Consider the following 19,706-nt stretch of genomic DNA (forward strand, 5'->3'; position numbering starts at 1 on the left):
TGGGGGACAGGGGGACAGGATTGCAAAGCCTCTCAAATCACATCAGTTGGCAGCCTGCCTAGAGTATCCATTCCAGCCGTGCTGATGACCAGCATGATCCTCATCTCACTTACAGAGCAGTGATGTGCGGAGTACATGGCCTCTCGGAAAGCCAGGGTCTAATTTTGAACTAGGTTGTTACTACTGTTTTTAGAAAATATTGTAAAGGTAATGCATTCTTTAGATTCACTCATGAAGTTTCTTCTTCATCACTTTTACAGTGCTCCATGCTGTGAAACCACACTTGAATTCTGAAGTACAGTTCGGGGGATCTCTTTTTAAAGACAATGGAAATCATCCCAAGGTGATAGAGTAACCAGAATGGGGTCTGGGAGCTGTGCCACTGGGAGGAGTGTTAGTTGAAGAAAAGGATGTTGTGTAGGCTGGAGAAGAAAAGCTGCAGGAAGAGTGTCATGGCTTCTTGCTACATAGAGACTTCTATTTCCACCAATATATAATACGGAATAAAAATCAATAGTAAGAATTTTCATCCCTACAGAGCTGCTGGGACTTCTTTCATAGAGTCATAGGGCTGAATCTGGGGAGAGGGATATGAGGCAATACAAAAAATCACAAAGGCAAAGACAAGAGTTTTCTGTGTAATATATGGCAGAATGGTTTGGCACACTGTGAGGGGAGGCTTGGTTGGGGAAGATCGAGACACACTCACACAGAATGAGAGAAAGAGAGAGAGAGAAAGGGAGAGAGAGAGAGAGAGAGAGAGAGAGAGAGAGAGAGAGAGAGAGAGAAGAGAGAGAGAGAGAGAGAGAGAGAGAGAGAGAGAGAGAGAGAGAGAGAAAGGGAGAGAGAGAGAAGAGAGAGAGAGAGAGTGTTTGGGGTGGCTTTTGTTCTCAGTAGATCCAGGGGATACCATCAGAGAAAGGATTATAAGGAGCCATGTATGTCTGGCTACTTCCTGGTCTTTCAATAATCTTTGAGAAGTTTCAGTACATTTAAAAATTGTATTTTCACCAATTCTTGGTGGCTATTCCTTTATTTGAATGAAGCTTAGTAACATGGGAGTATCAAGAACTCTGAAATCATACAGGTTGATTGAAGCATTGTCTAACAATTGGTCAAGAATAAGAAGGCTCTGGGCCTGGTGCAATGGCTCAGTTGGCTAAATCCTCCCCTTGCAAGTGCCAGGATCTCATATGGGCACTGGTTCATGTACCAGCTGTTGCGCTTTCCATCTAGCTCCCTGCTTGTGGCCTGGGAAAGCAGCAGAGGATGATCCAAAGCCTTGGGACCCTGCAGCCACCTGGAAGACCCTGAAGAAGCTCCTGGCCATTTAAAGAGTGAACCAGCCAATGGAAAGTCTTCCTGTCGCTCCTTCTCTCTGCAAGCCATTCTTTCCAATAAAAATAAATAAATCTTAAAAAAAGAATAGGTGAATCCCACTGAGTTTGGATAATCACATGGTGGAAGCACAGAGGGGTTCTGCCCTGTGTGGAAGGCTATCATGGCTTCTTTAGTTCCTTTCAATTCTGAGATGCTATGGCTTCATGGGAATGATAAGTTGTTGAGCAAGCATGAGTGACTCCTTCATACTTGTGCCTCTTAAAACTTGGGTAGAGTTTAGAAAGGTTGGAAACGTACAAGGAGATGGTATGCCTCCAACCCAGATGGGACGATTCTTTTCTGACAATTTCTTTACCTCTAGGAGACCTTGGCTCTCAGAAAGCTGCCAACAGATCATCTTGTATTGTTGTGTGTTCAGTTGGAACTGTTAAATAAAAATGTACATGTTGAACTCAACAAACATCAATAGGGGATATCCTATGTGTAGGTACAGTCTAGGAGCTGGAGAATGAGTGGAAAGAGACAAATATCACTGAAGTACAATGATTGTCCCTGAGGAATTCATCCTTTGTGGTAGAAAGAAAGCTGAGTAAGTCAATGATTACAACTCAGTGTAATGGTGTGGGTAGAAAGATGAATAAGGAGAAAGCAACTCTTGAATAGGTTTTTAAAAAAAATTTATTTATTTAGTGTTGGAAAGTCAGACATGCAGAAAGAAGAGACGGAGAGGATGATCTTCCATGTGTTGATTCACTCACCAAGTTGCCACAATGCCTGTAGCTGAGCCAATCCGGAGCCAGGAGCCAGGAGCCAGGAGCCAGGAGCTTCTTGTTAGTTCCTCATGTGGGTGCAGGGTCCCAAGGCTTTGGGCCATCCTCGACTGCTTTCCCAGGCCACAAGCAGGGAGCTGGATGGGAAGCGGGGCTGCTGGGATTAGAACTGGTGCCCATATAGAATCTTGATTCATGCAAGGCAAAAACTTTAACTGCTAGGCTACCGCGCTGGGCCCCTCTTGAACAGGCTTAAAAGTGCAAGTGAGTGTTCTCCAAGTGAGTCAAAGGATAGGGACAGGAAGCTCTGGGCAGATGAAGCATGATGGACCAAGAACACCAAGTGATTATTAGGGCAGTTGGAGCGAGGGAAGGGTGGTGTGGCTGGGGTCTAAGAATCTAGTTATAAAGCTGTGAAGTGCAAATATGCAGAGTTCCAAGGGGCTTTTTTTCTCATGATGAGGGGCTGCCTGTAACATATAGAAACTTTGGATTCCTGAAGCACTTTGACTGTAGCCCTTTGGGCAATCTGATGGAGGGACGTGACTCAGTCTGGACACGCCTGAGGTCACATTCATGGATGTGCATGGTACTACTGAAGTTCACCAAAGGGTTCAGGGCTGTGGGCAGCCTTCCCAAGCAGGCAGTGGACACAGAAGGAGACTGAGATCCTGAGAAGAGCAGTGTTTGCCTAAGGCCACTCAGTTAGGGACCAGCAGATTCTACGATTTCCTGGCCTTTGAGCCAATCTTTCCCTTTGCAACATGTTTTTGCCTTTTGCAATGCTCTGATGTCCACAGGACAGAGGTGGAGCTCTGGAGAACTGTAAATGTGGCTCAAGGAACTTAGGCACAAGCACTTCTCTTCCCCAATTTGGTCCCCAACACAGAATATGCCTGGTGGCAGTTCTGTACTTCACTTAGAAAGCTCTTGACTTGCGTGCAAGAACATGTGCTCCTTAATGGAAAAGGTGGAGTAGTGGCCACAGGCCCTGTTGTTAGAGGAGAAAATGGCAGCACATTTGGTGCTGTAGCAGAAGAAGGAGAACAGAACAAACTGGACAACTACCCCAAACAAACTATGACAGCAAAAATTTTGGTGAATGGAGCCAATGGACATTGGGAGGGTGACATCATCCTTGGATCGGTGAAAACAGCAGCATTTCAGAACTATCCAAACCACTTGGACAGAGCCCTCAGAATACGTACACGGCAGGACTCTGGGTTGATGTGAGGTGGCGGTTCCTCAGCCCTGGGTACTGGGATGTATGTAAAGTCAGTGGCTTCCCCCTTTGTCTGTCCCCTTCCTCCAGGAACAGCAAGAAGAAATAGCAAATTTGGAAGCAATGAGTTCATCTAGTTTTCCCTAAACCTCGATCCTTCCCACCCTGATCAACCATATAATTATTATTAAAAAATAAAATAAAAAAATACAGTCTTTCTAAATAACTACTTTTTTTTTTCCAGATACACAGAGAGGAGTAAAGAACTACTTGTTTAAGGTCCACTTTTTACCTGAAGATGTCTCTTGGTTCCATGACCCCTCTCTGGGTAGATCAAACCATCTTTGCTCCCTGTTGTGATTGCACCTCACAAAGTGTGACTTTGCAGGCTCACTAGAGGTAGGTGTCTTTCTGTTTCCTGGTGGTAGCTCCAGTGCCTAGCACAGTGCCTGATGCAGGGTAGGTGTCCACAGAAATGGTTACTGGCTGATTGGTTACCATGATAAATGTGTGACTCAAAGTCAGACTTGCAGCCCCTCAGCTGGGTGTGTTGTGAGGACTTGGGGGTCTGAGGATATGGCTTTCTTGTTTGCTGGTGGCTGAGGCTGCTGTGCTGAGAAGAAATTCATCAGGGCTGGCAAGCTTCCAGTGTGCATCTTTCCCTACAGTGAAGTCAAGGCTGGGCCGCCGGACTCTGCTGCTTTCCAGTTCCTCTAGATTGTGGTGATCCCAGGAAGTCCATTTCCCTTGGTCACATTCAGTGTGGAAGATTCTGTTTTAAGCTATGACGGCTAGGTTAAAACTCTTGTTATGAATTTGTTTTGGGTCTCGGGGAAGAAAAATTCCTTCTCTCTGTCTCAAATTCCATGCTTGTTTAATCTTGTTCAAACAATTCAGTTCTCCTTAAGAAAGACAAAACTGCCACCACTTTGGGAAGGGGGTTGGGGGCTGGAGGCTAGCATAGCCAGGTTTTCTTCTATCTTCTAGAACAGTCCTTTGTTCCCCCCGCCCCATCCCTGTTCTTTTGCCAGCTCAGTAAGGCCTTGTGATACAGCACTGAAGTTGTGTCTCTCCAAGGGGTTAGCTTTTTCTGGATGATGATCACTTGTTCTTTGTCTAAGGTGAGCTATTTACATTTTTAATTTTTTTTGGCATTTGTTTCAAACTTCTGGGCCTGGTCCAGGCAAAGCTGTGAGAGGGTGACCCCGGGGTCTGGCTTCTGGGCTCTCTTGCAGGAAACAGCAAGGATTGATTGGCCCGGGCAGGAAAGACCTCCTTGGTTGTGCGTACATCTTCTTTTCTTTCTGGCTTCATTCTTTCCTGTACCTCAGCCTTTTGGGGGGATTTCTGGGAGGTAATTGTGGCTTTTGCTGGCTGATGTGTAAGGCAAGAGCTTATACACAGCACCAAAGGCAAGCGATGTGAAGTAGGGACAGGGCATCTTCTTGGAGCCCGGAAGTCTGAGAACAGAAGAGCTATGCAGTCACAGCACTCGGGGAGGCTGGACGTCAGAGAGTGATACAGGGGAAGGCAATGTTCAGCATTGCCAGACCACCTTGTCAGTGCAAGAAGTTTGGCTGGCTTGTGTCAGATGCATTTTCATGCGGGTGTGTAATAACGGTCACTAATACTTGTGGTGTGCAGGCACATCATTTATGTGACTGCACTCTCCCCAGAATGATGCTTCCTTTAGAGTAGTTATGATTCTGTAAAAGTTTTATTACTTTTTTAATTTGAAAGGCAGAATCACACACTATATATATATATATAAATTCATGAAGCGTTCCATATTTTTGTCCTTGCCTTGAACATGCCAGGATCCCATATAGGCGCCGGTTCTAATCCCGGCAGCTCCACTTCCCATCCAGCTCCCTGCTTGTGGCCTGGGAAAGCAGTCGAGTATGACCCAAAGCCTTGGGACTCTGCACCCACATGGGAGACCCAGAAAAATTCCTGGATCCTGGCTTTGAATCGGTGCAGCACCGTCCATTGCAGTCACTTGGGGAATGAATCATCGGACGAAAGATATTTTTGTCTCTTCTTCTCTCTATATATTTGAGTTGCAACAAAAATAAATAAATCGTGTAAAAAAAAAAATATATATATATATAGTGTGTGTGTGTGTGTGTGTACACTCACATATACCCACAGAAGGGAAGAGAGACAGAGAAGGCACTTCCATCTGCTGGTTTGCACCTCAGTGCAGGCAAGAGTCAGGCTGGACCAGGTCAAAGCCAGGAGTCAGGAACTTCAGCTGGGTGTCCCATGTGCTCGACAGGGGGCAAAACACTTGGGTCATCATCTGCTGCTTTCCAGAGGGCAGTAACAAGACTCTGGATACAAATAGGGGAGCTGGGATTTGAACATACTCTCCAATATGAGATGTGGACATCCTACATGGTGGCTCAACGTGCTATGCCACAGTGCCTGCCACTGGAACTTTCTATTATTTTCATTTTACAGATGTGGAGACTGGAGCTTGGATAGGTCAGGTGAGATAAAGAACTTGCCCTAGCATGGAAACCTTACTGGACTTAAAATGCGGTGCCATTTTGCTATGTCTACCCAGGCAGGAGGCCAAGGCCTCAAAAGTCATGGGGGAATTTCCAGAATGCTGTGAAATAGGATCTATTTCATTTCCTCGAGTGAGCATGGAACAACTTCCCCAGGAAAGGAATGATTGACTTCTGTGTGTGCATTATCAAACCACAAACACAAGCAACAAGGGCTGCGTAAAAGCAAACTGCTGCAGGATGTGTTCCACTTCTGGGTTTTCTCATTAATAGCTTCTACTCACTCATTTATTTAGCCTTGTGCGAGGTCTGGATAACAGACAAGTGGTAACAGGCATTGAGGGTGGAACAAAAATTTACAAGAGTCTACAATTGAAAAAAGTCTATATGTTCACATTTTTATGCTGTAGGAAAGCTGCTAATACTTGATTTAAATAATGCACCCCACAGGCATGTTTCCAGAACTCGAGCCTCTAAAGAATCTTCAACTCAGCCATATTGTGCATGCAGGATAAAAGCAGGTGTGTGGGGAAAGGGACCGGCCCAAAGCAGAGATGTTTCTTTTGAGCTCTTAAAGAAGATGCATGCCATTTCATAGACAGGCAATTCACCTTCTGTGTTTGCCTAGGCTACTATCAAATGTAACCTGAGAGCCATGTGTTTGGCCAAGCCACTATGATGTCACTTGGGGGTGTCTACATCCTTAATTGGAGTAATTGAATTTGAGTTCTAGCTCCACATCCAATTCAGCTTCATACTAATGTGCATCCAGAGACACACAGGTAAGGGCTCAAATACTTGGGTTATTGATACCCAGGCCTGGACTAAGTTTTGGACTTCTGGCTTTAGTCTGGTCCAGCTCTGCCAGCTGCAGACATTTGTGCAGTAAACAAGTGGATGAAAATCTCTCTTTCTCCCTCAATAAACAAGCCAATAGAAAAATGATTTTAAATGATTGCGTACACTGCTGGCCCTTTGAACTTGGCCTGAGGGTGCGAGAGTAGGTGTAGAGGCTGGAAGGTGCTATTTGCCTTCAAATTTAGAAATGGTTAGAAACAAGGCATTAAGGCACTAATGTGCTCACAGAGACCACCTGGACAATGGTTTTCTTCTTAGTAAGTTTTCCACAGAACAGACTTACACATCATCATTTCCCTCATTTGCAACACACACACACAGACACACAGACACACACACACACACACACACACAAGCACACGTGCAGGAGGCCACCTGTCATCCTCGGTAGCGCTTGGAAGATGTGAGCATCACCAACTCCCACAGTGTTGGGAGGGCTGGGACTCTTGGATTTTATTGCACTTCCTAACTTGCAGGAGGGCAGCTCAACCAGCACAATCTCTTGGGGCTGTCAGGCAGCTCCCTTCCCCGGGAAGGTGGGAGTGAGTGCATGGCTTGGGTGGCTGCACCATACTAGAGCTGCAACAATGTCCTTGTATTTCTCCAAATCACGTCTATTTTTAGGTCTATGCAGTGAACAAGGCACTGGGCTCCAGATGATGAGGCACTAACCGAATGATTGTGCTGCATTTTGTGAAAAAGAACAAATGTCAAATAACAACAACAATAATAATGATATTATTTTGGTTTGGGACTGAGACCTCAGCATTTCAGAGGGGAGAGAGCATATGGAATACATTCATAGCTCTGTAGAAGGCCTATAGACTGATTGGGTTCAGATGAGAAACATTTGTCAGCTAAGTTCCTGTCACTGGGTGTGCTGGGGGTCTGGCTTGCTCTCTTGCTAGAGGGGCTGCCTTAGAAGTTGAGACACTCTTGTTAGCTGCAGTGGTGGGAAAAGCTCTGCAGGAACTTCTTATCTTCATCTATGTTCTGAGCCAAGGAAGGGTTGAAAATGACTCGAACCACTCAAATTGAGTCTGTGATAGAGAAGATGTAATCAATCAGACAAGAGATGCTGAGTCCTCAGGAATAGGCTTGTTCCGAATTTACCATGAGAATTTCAGATTTCAAGTTCATCCCCATAATGCCCTCACAATTGTTTCCAGTTATGGGATACTGACTTTGGAGAAGTTACTGTGGGAGTGGATAATCCAGGAGATGATGTCTGATGAGTTCCACCAACTGATGTTTGCTTGTGATAAATTGTGATGCTATTTGCGTGTTGAGCAGACAAAGCCCCTGCCCTTGTAGCATTTGGGCTGAGCACATCCCTTTGATGATAAGCTAAACCACCGACCACTGAATGACTATGTGTTTGCTCTGGAAATGAGGAAGCTGAAGGTTTCCCCCAGAGGGCTCTATCCCTGGAGTTCCTTACTCCTCTGTGGTTTGACTTTCCCACTTGGGTGGCCTTAGTGGTCTGCTGTTTTTATCCAATTTCCTTGCTTCTATTTTAATCATCCTCATACCCAGTCATTGTTGCAAGTTCTAGTTGAACTTTTACAAATATTTAAAAATGAAATGGAGTTAGGGGTTTATCAAATAGAGACGTTTTGCCACATTTAGGGAGCAGTTCTAACATACCCAGAATTTTTGCCAGGCCAAAGTCTATTTTAAGCAAGTTTTTCTTTTGTGACACAAATTAGTTTTTAATGTTTGCTTTATGAAACTCAGTGTTTGCAGAGCTTGCCAAGAAATGGGTTGATAGTTTTGAGGAAAATGGAGGGGGAGAGTGTTGAGAGTGGGTGCTGAGGAGGGTCACAGTTAAGGGAGAATGCATAACCAGTAGAGGGGACATGAAACAGTCATCAACACCATTGGAAAGTGATCATCATCAGGTGGCTGTGCAATTGATTGGTAGACACATGGACTGATGCACAAAAATCTAGGCAAAGAGGCAGGATGCCAGTTCTTTCCGTCTTGTAGAAGCAGCAGGAGTCCCTGGAGGAGATGGTGTTTTTGGAACGATGGGTGGGAAGAATGCTGGCTAAGCAAGAGAGTAAGGGACCTGGTTTTACCCCCATGGGAGCTGCTATCATTGCTGTTTTGTCCCACCTATTCCAATTGAATTTTCTAAACCTTGTTCTGGTTCAGCCATTACAGAGCCTTGGATGAGTTTTAGCAGAGTTATGCTTAATTCTAGTGGGGCATTTTCTAACTCCAAATGCTTAAGCCATCCAGTTGTTATAAACCTCTGACCTTGACTTGCCTGAGTAGCAGCTGTGCTCTACATAATCAGAGAAACTTCCGTAGTCACAAACTGTAGAAATGATCCCTGGAAGTATAGTCTTGAGTAGCAGCTGTGGACTTCTCCATTTGAGGGGTTTCTTTGAATGCATGCCTAATTGGTACCCCACATTTGAGGTGTAAAAATACAGTACTACTGTCATCCTTCCCTCTCTCTCTTCCCCCAACACACAATTTTACTCTAAAATGCATTTCACATTCTTTCTATGCTTTTCATTACTATCATCACCACCACGATCTTTTTTCAGGACTAAATTACATCATAACTAATGTACTACTATGGCTGTATTTCTTCTTTTCCTGCTGGCACTCACTTTCTGTCCCTATCTGAGGCTAGAACAGCCTCCCATATTTGGCTCAGTTTAATAAATGTCGACTAAATGCTTAATATGTGCAGAAGACCTGTCACTTACAGGTCGTCACAAATGTGTTTTGGATGACACTGAACTGAACTGCTTGAAGATATAAATAGTAATTTTTTAGGATGACAAATACGAAGTCATAAAGCAGAGTTAACTGAACAAGGGAAGTAGATGATTTGAATAAGATGATGGAGAAGAACTTTCTAGGCAATAGGAGATTGTGACCCACGTGCAGCAGGGGAATCCAGGAGTCACTGTCAACAGTGATAGACTCGCAGTCAGGTGCCATTCTGCATTCTCTACTTACAGGAGCTTGGACAAGTCCCTGACCACTTCTTCACCTGTTTTCTCATGTGTAACTAAGGTGAGGATTAATAGTCAGATTATCACCACATTGCCTCCTGGGGAGAAGTTGTTTGAATACTCTATTGATTTTTGGTAATTTTCCAGCTCTGCTCAAGGGCTTAAAAGTTGGGGTGATGATTGATGACTTAATCCTGAAATAAGCACTTTTATAACTTCCATGGCAGTTAGGGTTCTTGAGACAGTAAGTGCCACAATGGACTGACCAATTTGCACTGAGTCAGCAGGTGGAGAGGCAGGGCTCCTGCAGGGCTTTCATCTGCAGGGCTCTCTTAGGAATGGTGCTCATGAAGCTGGATGCCCCCTAGATGGGTGCATCTACCAGATTCCAGCCTGGAGCAGATGCACATGCTCCCAGAGGAGTTCATCTTGCTCCTTACTCTCAGAGCTTCAGAAGGCCCTGAGCCCCAAGGAGAGGGTGCCACACTATGCAGGGATCTTGTTCTGTCTCAGAACACAGGCTTCTGGGATCTGGTTCCAGAGTGCGTGTTAACTCTGTCATAAGAGAAATTATGAGATCAAAACAACTTGCATTTTAAATATTACTTAGAGTTTTTTCCTTTTCAAATTGGCTAATGTTGAGTACATGACCTAATTTCTCTGGCTTATTAAATGACAAAATATTAGTTCAGAGGAGCAACACTATGGGTCTGGGAATCATCTCAGAAAACATAAATCACACATCTTTAACTCCTTTCTGAACCTGGGAAGACTTATTGTCATAAAGAATAATAAATTTGGTCAGTCTAGCAAGTCTAAGAAAAGATTAATTTGGGTTCCAGGATAAGATTAATAAAAGGAAATGATACTCTGTGTGCATTCTCTTCCAGCCAAGCTAGTTTGATTTCAACTTCCTTTTCTTTCATGCAATGTTCTCTCTCCTTCACCTCCACCAGGATTCACTTCTATTGGGACTTGAACTTCACCTGCCTTCCACAGAAGCATGTCATTGGTATCCTCCAAAGCTTATTTCCTCTGGAACCTTTACATTATTGAGATATCCAACTGGAACTTCACCGAGGTAATATGCCTGAGAAAGAAGTGGAAGATGGCCCAAGTGCTTGGGTGCTTGTCACCCACATGGAAGACCACGATGGAATCTCTGGCTAGTGGTCTCAGCCTGGTCCAGTTTCAGCCATTTGATGAGTGAACCAGTGGATGGAAAATCTCTGTCTCTCTATATAACTTTGCCTTTCAAATAAACAAACAAATCTTTTTTTTGTTATGAAATAAACTATAGAGGACACACTTCGATTCTGGAAAACAAACCTTCCTGATCTTTGATTAATTCTGTCCTTCTTTCCTGATATCTGTTCTATAGGGGTGGGGTCATTTTGATACTTACTGCTTTGGTAAGCTATTATTTAATACCTTAATGGTCTGAATGCTACTATTAGGTTTAGCCACAAATAACTGCAGGTTAAAATAGTCTATTATTGGCAGTTTCATACGGTCATCTTCATATAACAGCCTTTGTTGAAGTTATTCCCTCAGTCTTTCATTCTTCTTGTTTTGAAGAGCATTTATTTGAGAGGTAAAGTGTAAGAGAGAGAGAGAAAGAGATCTTCAACCTGTTGGTTCACTCCCCAAAGGGCCTCTATGGCCATGGCTGGACCAGGCTGAAGTCAGGAGCCAGGAGCTTCATCTGGGTCTCCCACACGGCCCAACTTTGTTCCATTTTCTGTTGTTTTCTTAGGTAATTAGTAGGGAGCTGGGTGTGAAGGAGAACAGCTAAGACACAAACTGGCATCCATTGAGATTGCCAGTATTATTGGCGGCTTTATCTGCTACAAAGCAGTGTTGGTTCCAGTCTTGCCTCTCTTGCCATTCCTTTAGTTTTTGCCATATCCCTTTGGTCTATTAACAGAGCTATACTCATCTGTCCAGGCTTTCTCAGGTATGACTTAAAAAAACTAATTTATTTGAAAATTAGAGTTACAGAGAAACAGAGAGATCTTCCACTTGCTGGTTATTCCCCAAATGGCCACAATAGGTGGAGCTGTACCAGGTGGAAACCAGGAGCCTGGAACTCCTTTTGTGTCTCTTATGTAGGTGGCAGGAACACAGATACTTTGTCATTTTCTATTGCTTTCCCAGGTGCCTTAACAGGAAGTTGGATTGGATGTGGAGTTGCTGTAACTTGAACTGGCACTATAGAATGCTGGCGTCACATTGCTGAACTCACTCCACCACGCTGTCAGCTCCCAGGTCACTTCACTTGCTCTCTTTTACCTTTGAGATCAGGGTACCATTAGACGATAGCCTGCACAAGTGCATGGAAGAAGCTATGGAGTGTGGAATGAGGGTGCCATTTGTAAATAATCAAAACAAAGGAAGCCTAGCAAGAGATGACAAAGTACTTGAATCTGTTGACAGTGTGGGGGCGCAAAACCTGAGGAAGTGAGGCAGAGGAGGGATTAATGCAACCCAGAAATAGCCGCAAGAGAACCCAGGAGAAGCCTTCCCCTCAGCCGACTTGGTTTTTCATAATGCAGGGCTGCCATTTCTAACCTGCAGCGGGCAGGAAGCCTAAGAAGTGCTCTGTCCTTTCTCTTTTTTTCTGACCTTCACAGCAGCCTCTACCTCCTACTTGCCAAGCCCAACCAGAAGCCAAAGGGCAAGGAACTTTTTGTCCCCCAGGTTAGCTTCCCAGGGACAGATCAGGATGGAAGGGCTCTGCTGAGGGTCAGAGATGTGTCTGTGTCAGGAACTGGCTGGAGGAGAGGTGGTGACCTTACTGCCAACTTTTGTTTACCATAAATTTCCATTTGCATCTTGAAGAAGGAGGGAAATCTGGCAGAGTTAGACAATTTATCCTTTGTGAGGGAGGCAGGAGCCTGGAGAATGTTTCAAGAGATATAATTCACTGCAACATTTTTTCAAGTTGGAAAACAGTTTCAACACAGAGAAGTACACAATAATAATGTAATAGAGACTCAATGTTCCCACCACCGGATTTAAGAAGTTGTGGAGCTTTTATCATATTTGCTTCAGACACTTAAAGAAATAAAGTGTTAGAGACTCAACTATAGCCATCTTTCTGGATACTATCATCCTTCCTTCTTAGAAGCAAGCATTTTCCTGATATAATTTTCTTGTAATTTTGCTGTATATTCATAAAATGTAGAAACTGTCTTATATGCCTAAATGTAAATAAATGGTATCCTGCTGTATATACATTTTGCAACTTGCTTTTTTTTCCTGCTTAACTTTGAGACTTATCCATGCTAACAAGTCAGATTTAGTTCGTTCATTTTAGCAACTACTCATTGCAAGATTATACCGTAATTTGTGTGTCTATGTCCACATGCTGGGGCATATTTAATTTGTTCCAGGTTTCTTTTCTTTTTGCTATTACGATAATGTTTCACAAGACCCTTTCTGCTTAAGTATGGTGTAAAACACTTCTGATATGTGAATCTAAAAATGGAATTGGTGGCTCATAGGGAAAGTGGCAACTACACTTTGCTCATAGGACTAAGCTACCCTTCATATGGTTGCACCAGCTGCAGAACTGGGTTCAAAAGGCGGAGGAATGTGAACACATCTTCGCGGTTGCTCCAGAGGATGGCGTTACCCAACACAGTGTTGTTTCCAGAGAGCTTGGGAAAACCATGGTGATTGCTATCACACTGCCAGTCACACTGCCAAGGACTTTTAGCCAGTGTTGGTTAAGCTGCTGAAAGGCTCTGGTATTTGTGTATGTGTGTGTGTGCGCGTGTGTGTGTGTGCGCACATATATGCATGTGTGAGAATGGTGGGTAAGAAACCTTGGATGAGAGGCAGCTGGGTGATTCTTTGAGCATATGAAAATGGGATAGCCCATGAGTCAGCTGGATGTGGGATTTCTAAAATTCTTTGTTTCTTCCTCCATGCATGGAGAACTCCACTTTGTCACACAGGCTGGAACTTGCTCTTTCTCTTGGGATCACTGCATTTATGTCAAGTCTGGTATTGCTGCTCCTTGAAGGCCATGACTTCATGCAGGGCTCAGGCTGAATACATTATCCCCAGGGAAAGTAACCTGGATCTCTAAATTCTTCTGTGGGTCCCAGGAAGGGAAAAGGAAAGTATCTGTGAAAATCTTCAGCCCAGTGAAGGCTATGGCTGACATATAGAGAAGTCAGTTCCCATAAAACACACACACACACACACACACACACACGCACACGCACACATCTCTACCTTTAAATCTTTAAATTACAGGAGACTATCCAAAGTCAGAGACACGATCCAACAAAGAGATGGAATGCTTGAAATTCCAGATTTCCAGGAGAATTTGGTTCAGGAACTGTGCATTTGGGTTATTGAGCTTTCTTAGAGAGCATTGGAGTGGAACGGAAGATGTTAGTTTTGTTAAGAAGCTGTAGTGGACTGACTAGTAGTGACTAGTTCCCTCACTGAATCCTGGGAGGTAGCGTAATTCCTTTCATTCTGTCGTTGAGACAGCCTACGCCTGGAAGTTGTAGTGCTTCCCCCAGAATGTCCTGGTAGAACCCAGACTCTTCAATAGCACCCAATCTCCAGCTGTTCAAGCATGAATCTTTCCTTAGTCTGAGTGTGCTGATGCAAAGAAACACCCTTTTGTTCTTCGTGGATAACCTTGGTCCCAGAGGGAATGGGACCGCAAGATTAGCATTTGTGTGTGACAGCTTGTAATTTTCCATGGAGAACAACTGTGCTTTGGGAGAAGAAAGTCTATTTAACGAGCTCAGTAATAGGAGAGGTGCTAGGAGAAGAGCAGCAGGAACTTTACATTGAGTGCTTACAACATAACAGGCATTACTACTTCATTTGGTATAACTTTTTAATTAAGAAGAATAATATGCTCAGTAAATTACAGCAAACACTGTTGAACCCTAGCTCAAATGAAGAAACACAACAAATACCAACCAGGAGTTCGAAGCCAACTCCTTAATCTACAAACTACACATTTCCTCAAAATCAGCCATTATTTAATGTCTAATGCTGCAGTTTGATTTCACCTGTTTTTAACAATTGAACTCAGATTTTACAGTGTGTTTTTCTGTCAAGTTTCATTTCTATCACTCATTCATATGGTAAAATGTATTTGTAGTGTATACATTTTGATTGTATAGTATTTGTTGTTCATATATAATTTATTTTTTAATATCTATGGACATTTTTGTTGCTTTCATTTCCATTTATTACAAATAAAGATACTAGGAACTTTCTTAGCAATGTTTTTTTGATGTTCGCATGTATGCCTTCCTGTTGCTATATGCCTGCGTTATAGGGTATGGATATCTTCACATTGTAAAATTTGTTTAGAAGGAAGAGAATTCTATAGATAGAGAGATATGCAGGGAGAACTCCCAACCATTGGCTTACTTTCCAAATGCTCATAATGACTGGGCTAGGCCAAAGCCAAGAGCCAGAACTCAATCCAGATCTTTCTGTGTGGGTGGCAGGAACTCTCAGTTGAGTAATCTCTGCTGCCATCCCGGGTCTGTATGTCCAGGAAGCTGGAGTCAGGAGCTGGAGTTGGGAATCAGACTAGTGTATTGCAACACAGGATGTGGGCATCTCAACCACCAGGCTAAATGTGTAATCTGTAATACTTCACTATTTCAAAGCGGCTGTACCAGCATGGCATGACAAATACCATTGCTTCAAAAGTTTACTGTATTAAATATTTTTAGATTTAAAAAATTTTTTTTAGTCATGCTGCTGGAAATACAGGACTGGCTATCTCTTTGTGGTATTATTTTGTATATCCTTCATGACTAATGTGGTTAAAAAACTTCTCTGCTGCTCATTTGGGTATTACACTTTCTTCCTACTGCTTAGACTCGACAATTCATAACTAACAGACATTTATTTCTCACAGCTCTGTAGGCTGCTAATTCAAGGGAAAGGCGACATCCAAGATCATGGCATAGGCAGATTGGGTACCTGAAAAACACTCATTTTCAATTCCCAGATGGGGCTTTTTTCCTACATCCTCTGAAAGGAATAAATGTTGTCCTCTTTGGTAGGAGATAGCAGGGCCAAACGGCCTAGCAAGGGCCCTCGAGTCCTTCTGTAAGAGTTCTAATCTCATTCATGAAGGCAGAGCCTTCACAACTAGATTGACTAAACTACCTTATACAGCATAGGCCTCGTCTCCTAATTATCATCACATGGGGGCTTACATTCAAACTTATGAATTTTGGGGGCACACATTCACACTTTATTGAAGTGCCTCTAGGAATCACACATTTCTAGTGGGGCTATCATTTTTTCTGTTATTTCTAGGGTTTCTTCCCATATAATGGTGCTATCACTTGAAAATGAAATTAAGATGAGTTTATTTTGTTATGACACTTTTTTGACATCCATGTATGTATTTTCCATAATTCTTTGAATTTTTTGAAGAATCTTAGAAGCATTGATTTTAACATTTTTAGTACCAGAATAAGCTTACCATTTCATTCCATTTTTCTAGGATTCTTGTATTATGAATGTAAACTCTCAGTTACATAAACTTTTTTTCCCCATTTTGTGGCTTGAATTTGCACATTCCTAATTATGGTAAAGAAAATTCTTAATTTAATATACTCCATTTTATCAGTATTTTTCATTTTCAAAAGGTATTTATTTACTTATTTTAAAGAGAGATAAACACAAAGAGAGATCTTTGATTCATTGGTTTATTCCCCAGTTGCCTGTAAAAGCCAATAATGGGCCAGGCTGAAACCAGGAACTCCATCTGGGCCTTCCATTTGAGTGGCTAGGACCCAAGTATTTGGGCTACCTTTCTTTTTTGTTGTTTTCTTATTTGATTTTATTTTTCATTTGCTATTATTATTATTTTATGTTATATTTCCATTGGCTCTGGGATTTCCCTTATCCCCTCCCCAAGTCCCCTATCCCCTCACTGATTTTGCCTATATTATTACAATAGTACAATTCTTCACGAATTCATAAGTCCATTTTTGCAAGCATGGAAGATGGTAGAATCCAGAATTCTATTGTCAAGATATATTTAGCAGTTTCTTTGGGAGTCCATCTTTGATCTGGAAGTAGAGATACATACTGCATTGTATCCTCACATCTGGATATTATAGTCTCCATTACACAGATACTATACATCCTCTTAAATGAAAAGCCACAATACAAAATGAACGACAGGAAGAAAAATAGAAATTTGTAATGCCAAGAAGTTAAATAACATGTTACTAGATATGATAGTCTGCATTACACAGTTACTATGATTCACTTAAATGAAAAACCACAAAACAAAATCATCAACAGGAAGAAAAAGAAGAAATCAACAACAACATTGATGTTAAATAACATGCTACTGAATCACTAATGAGTCACTAAAGAAATGAAAAAGAAATCAAGAACCTTCTTGAAGAAAATGATGCCACTGTATGATCTATGAGTCAGTGAAGAATTTAACATGAGAAAAAATGAAATAAAATGTTTTAAAGAAATGAAAATAAAAATAAGAACATCAAAATCCATGAGATACAGTTTCTACTGATCTTTGTTGCTAAGATGTGTCTCCTGTAGGCCACAGATAGACGGGTTTTGCTTTTTGAAATCCAGTCTATTTACATTCAGGGTTAATACGAATGGGTGGTAACTTGGTCCTGTCACTGTAGCAATGAGTTATTCATTGTTTGATTTAGTTCTCTGTTGTGATTTTACTGGGATATTCCTCACATTTGCCTTTGGTTTTGGTGGGTGCTATTCTTTTTCTCTTTCAAGAAAACATCTTTAAGTATAATTTGTAGAGCAGATGTGAAAGAGGCATATTCTTTGAGCTCTTCTTTGTGGAAGAATTTTATTTCATTTTCAAAGACAAAGGAAAGCTTTGCTGGGTGCATTACTCTGGGCCAACAATTTTTTGCTTTTAGAGGCTGGAATATGTTGCTCTATTCTCTTCTGGCCTGTAGAATTTCCTGCGAGAGGTCAGCTGAGAATTTAATTGCCATTCCTTTGCATGTCAATTGACTTTTTTTCACAAGCATATTTAAGGATCTTTTCCTTATGTTTGGCTGAAGAGAGTTTGATTATCATGTGTCTTGTCGAAGATTGGTCAAACTTGTTGGGAGTTCTGTGCCCCTCCTGTGTGTTGTTTTCTAATTCTTTCTCCAGATTAGGAAAGTTTTCACTTACTATTTCATTGAATACAACTTTAAGCCCAGCTTCTTTCTGTACCTTCTGGAACTCCCATAACTCTTCTATTTGGCCTTTTAATAGTTGAATGCTTTTTAATTAATTGAATTCTTGAATGCTTTTTTTTTTTTTTTAGCTTGACTCAGCTTTGCTGCTAGTTTTTTGATTGTTTTCCTGTTGTGACAAGAAATACCTTCCAATTTTGAGATTCTTTCTTCTGCCTCATTCATTCTACTATGGGCATTTTCCACTGAATCTTTAATTTGCTCTATTGCATTCTTCATTTCCAGTAATTCGGCTTGATTTTGTTTCAGTGTTGCTATTTCCTGTGTGACATATTTCTTAAATTTCTGTATGTGCTTCTTGTTGATGATAAGAAGTTTTATAATGAGTTTTCTGAATTCTGTATCCCCCATTTCCTTAATATATTCCTCAGTCAACTCTGAGGGTGGTTGGCAAAGGCCTTTGCTCCTTTGCAGGGAACTCTTCAGTAATATTCATTGTGCCTCTGTCCCTTCTTTTGCTCTTGGCCATTGTATTTCTGGTTAGCAGATTCTTCTCCTTAGGGCAGGTTTCTAGGCTGTGTCACCCACATATCTGCACTTCGATTTTACTTATTGCAGTTGGTACCCAGTTCTTTGTTTGCAGTCACTTATGACACTTTTCCAGTGAGGTCCTAGTCTGGACTCTAGTGTTAGACTTCCACTATGATGTGATTGCCCCAGCTCCTGGCTCACCACTCTCCACCTACTGTGATCCTGTGCTGTGGCTGCACCATTGTTTCACTTCCAGTTCAAGCAGTTTCCAGGTGTCCTAGATAGCTAGGTTGTTGGTGGCACTGATCTTGCTGGACTCTGCTGACCAATAGATCTGATGGCAACCTGGACCTATTTTGAATCATAGGATGCCTAAATTGGTATTATTTTCCCAGTGGGACCAGTGCAGTGTACTGAACTGGAAGTGAGTTTGGTCCTGGCTCAGCATATGTGCAGCTCACTGTTGTCCCTCCAATGTCAAACTTTGCACGCTGTACAACAAAATGGCACCTTATGTGCCACCGTTGGAGTTCTGGATCTGCTGGTCATTAGGTCTGGGAGTTATCCAGACCTATTTTGGGTGGAACTTGTAGGATGCCACATTGGTGCAATGCTTTGAGTCAGAAATGAATTTGTGCCTAACTTAGTGCATGCACAGTCCCCTCCCAAAACCTTTGCCTCCGTACACAAAATGGTGTCTTGTGTGGCTCTGGTCGGGGGTCTGGACTGTGAAATTCCCTCATAGCTTGTTTGGAATCTGCTGTTCTCTCTCTGCTCCTGGTTAAATCAAACAAATCATCAGGATGAGTTGCTCTTTGCCTGGATTCACCTTCCAAGCTTCCAGTGAATTTTCTTCCCACCTGGTGCTTGTGGAGCTCTGGCTCCTGATGGAGCTCACATTGCCGCTTCCTGACTGCCACTGGAGTATCTGTTCACTGCAACACCACACAGCTCTCTCTGCTGCTTTCCTGTGTCTGTCAGTCTCCAAAAGTCCCTCTGTTTTTGGCCTGTCCTCATTACTCCTGGAATATGCCCTCTCTGATTCACCATGGTTAATGATTTTCCATCTGTTTAAGCATGTCCTTACCCTATTTTGCATTCTTGATTCTTCCATTGGGTTACCTTTGATTTTCTTTCTAAACACATTAGCAGGATACTGGATCATGAGCAGACCAGCTAGGACTTGAACTAGCACTCCAATATGGGACGTGGCTGTGTAAGCAATGGTTTAACCCATTGCACTTCAATATCAACTCCAATATTTTTCTTTATAGTTGCTGTCTTCTGATAAATAAACACAT

General features: G+C 42.4%; 1 long non-coding RNA gene and 1 pseudogene across 1 annotated transcript in view; one reads left to right on the forward strand and one right to left on the reverse strand.

The window, feature by feature from the left end:
* Nucleotides 1-386: 386 nt before the first annotated feature.
* Nucleotides 387-19,706, forward strand: part of LOC131479495 (uncharacterized) — a 120,408-nt gene continuing 101,088 nt past the window's right edge. Inside the window, exons 1-2 of the long non-coding RNA XR_009244901.1 lie at nt 387-516; nt 3,578-3,736. This is a non-coding gene — a long non-coding RNA (uncharacterized LOC131479495). The remainder of the gene's footprint in view (nt 517-3,577; nt 3,737-19,706) is intronic.
* Nucleotides 8,971-9,058, reverse strand: LOC118758626 (small nucleolar RNA U3; annotated as a pseudogene).

This window comes from Ochotona princeps, chromosome 2, assembly GCF_030435755.1.
Source record: "Ochotona princeps isolate mOchPri1 chromosome 2, mOchPri1.hap1, whole genome shotgun sequence".
NCBI classification, from domain to species: Eukaryota; Metazoa; Chordata; class Mammalia; order Lagomorpha; family Ochotonidae; genus Ochotona; species Ochotona princeps.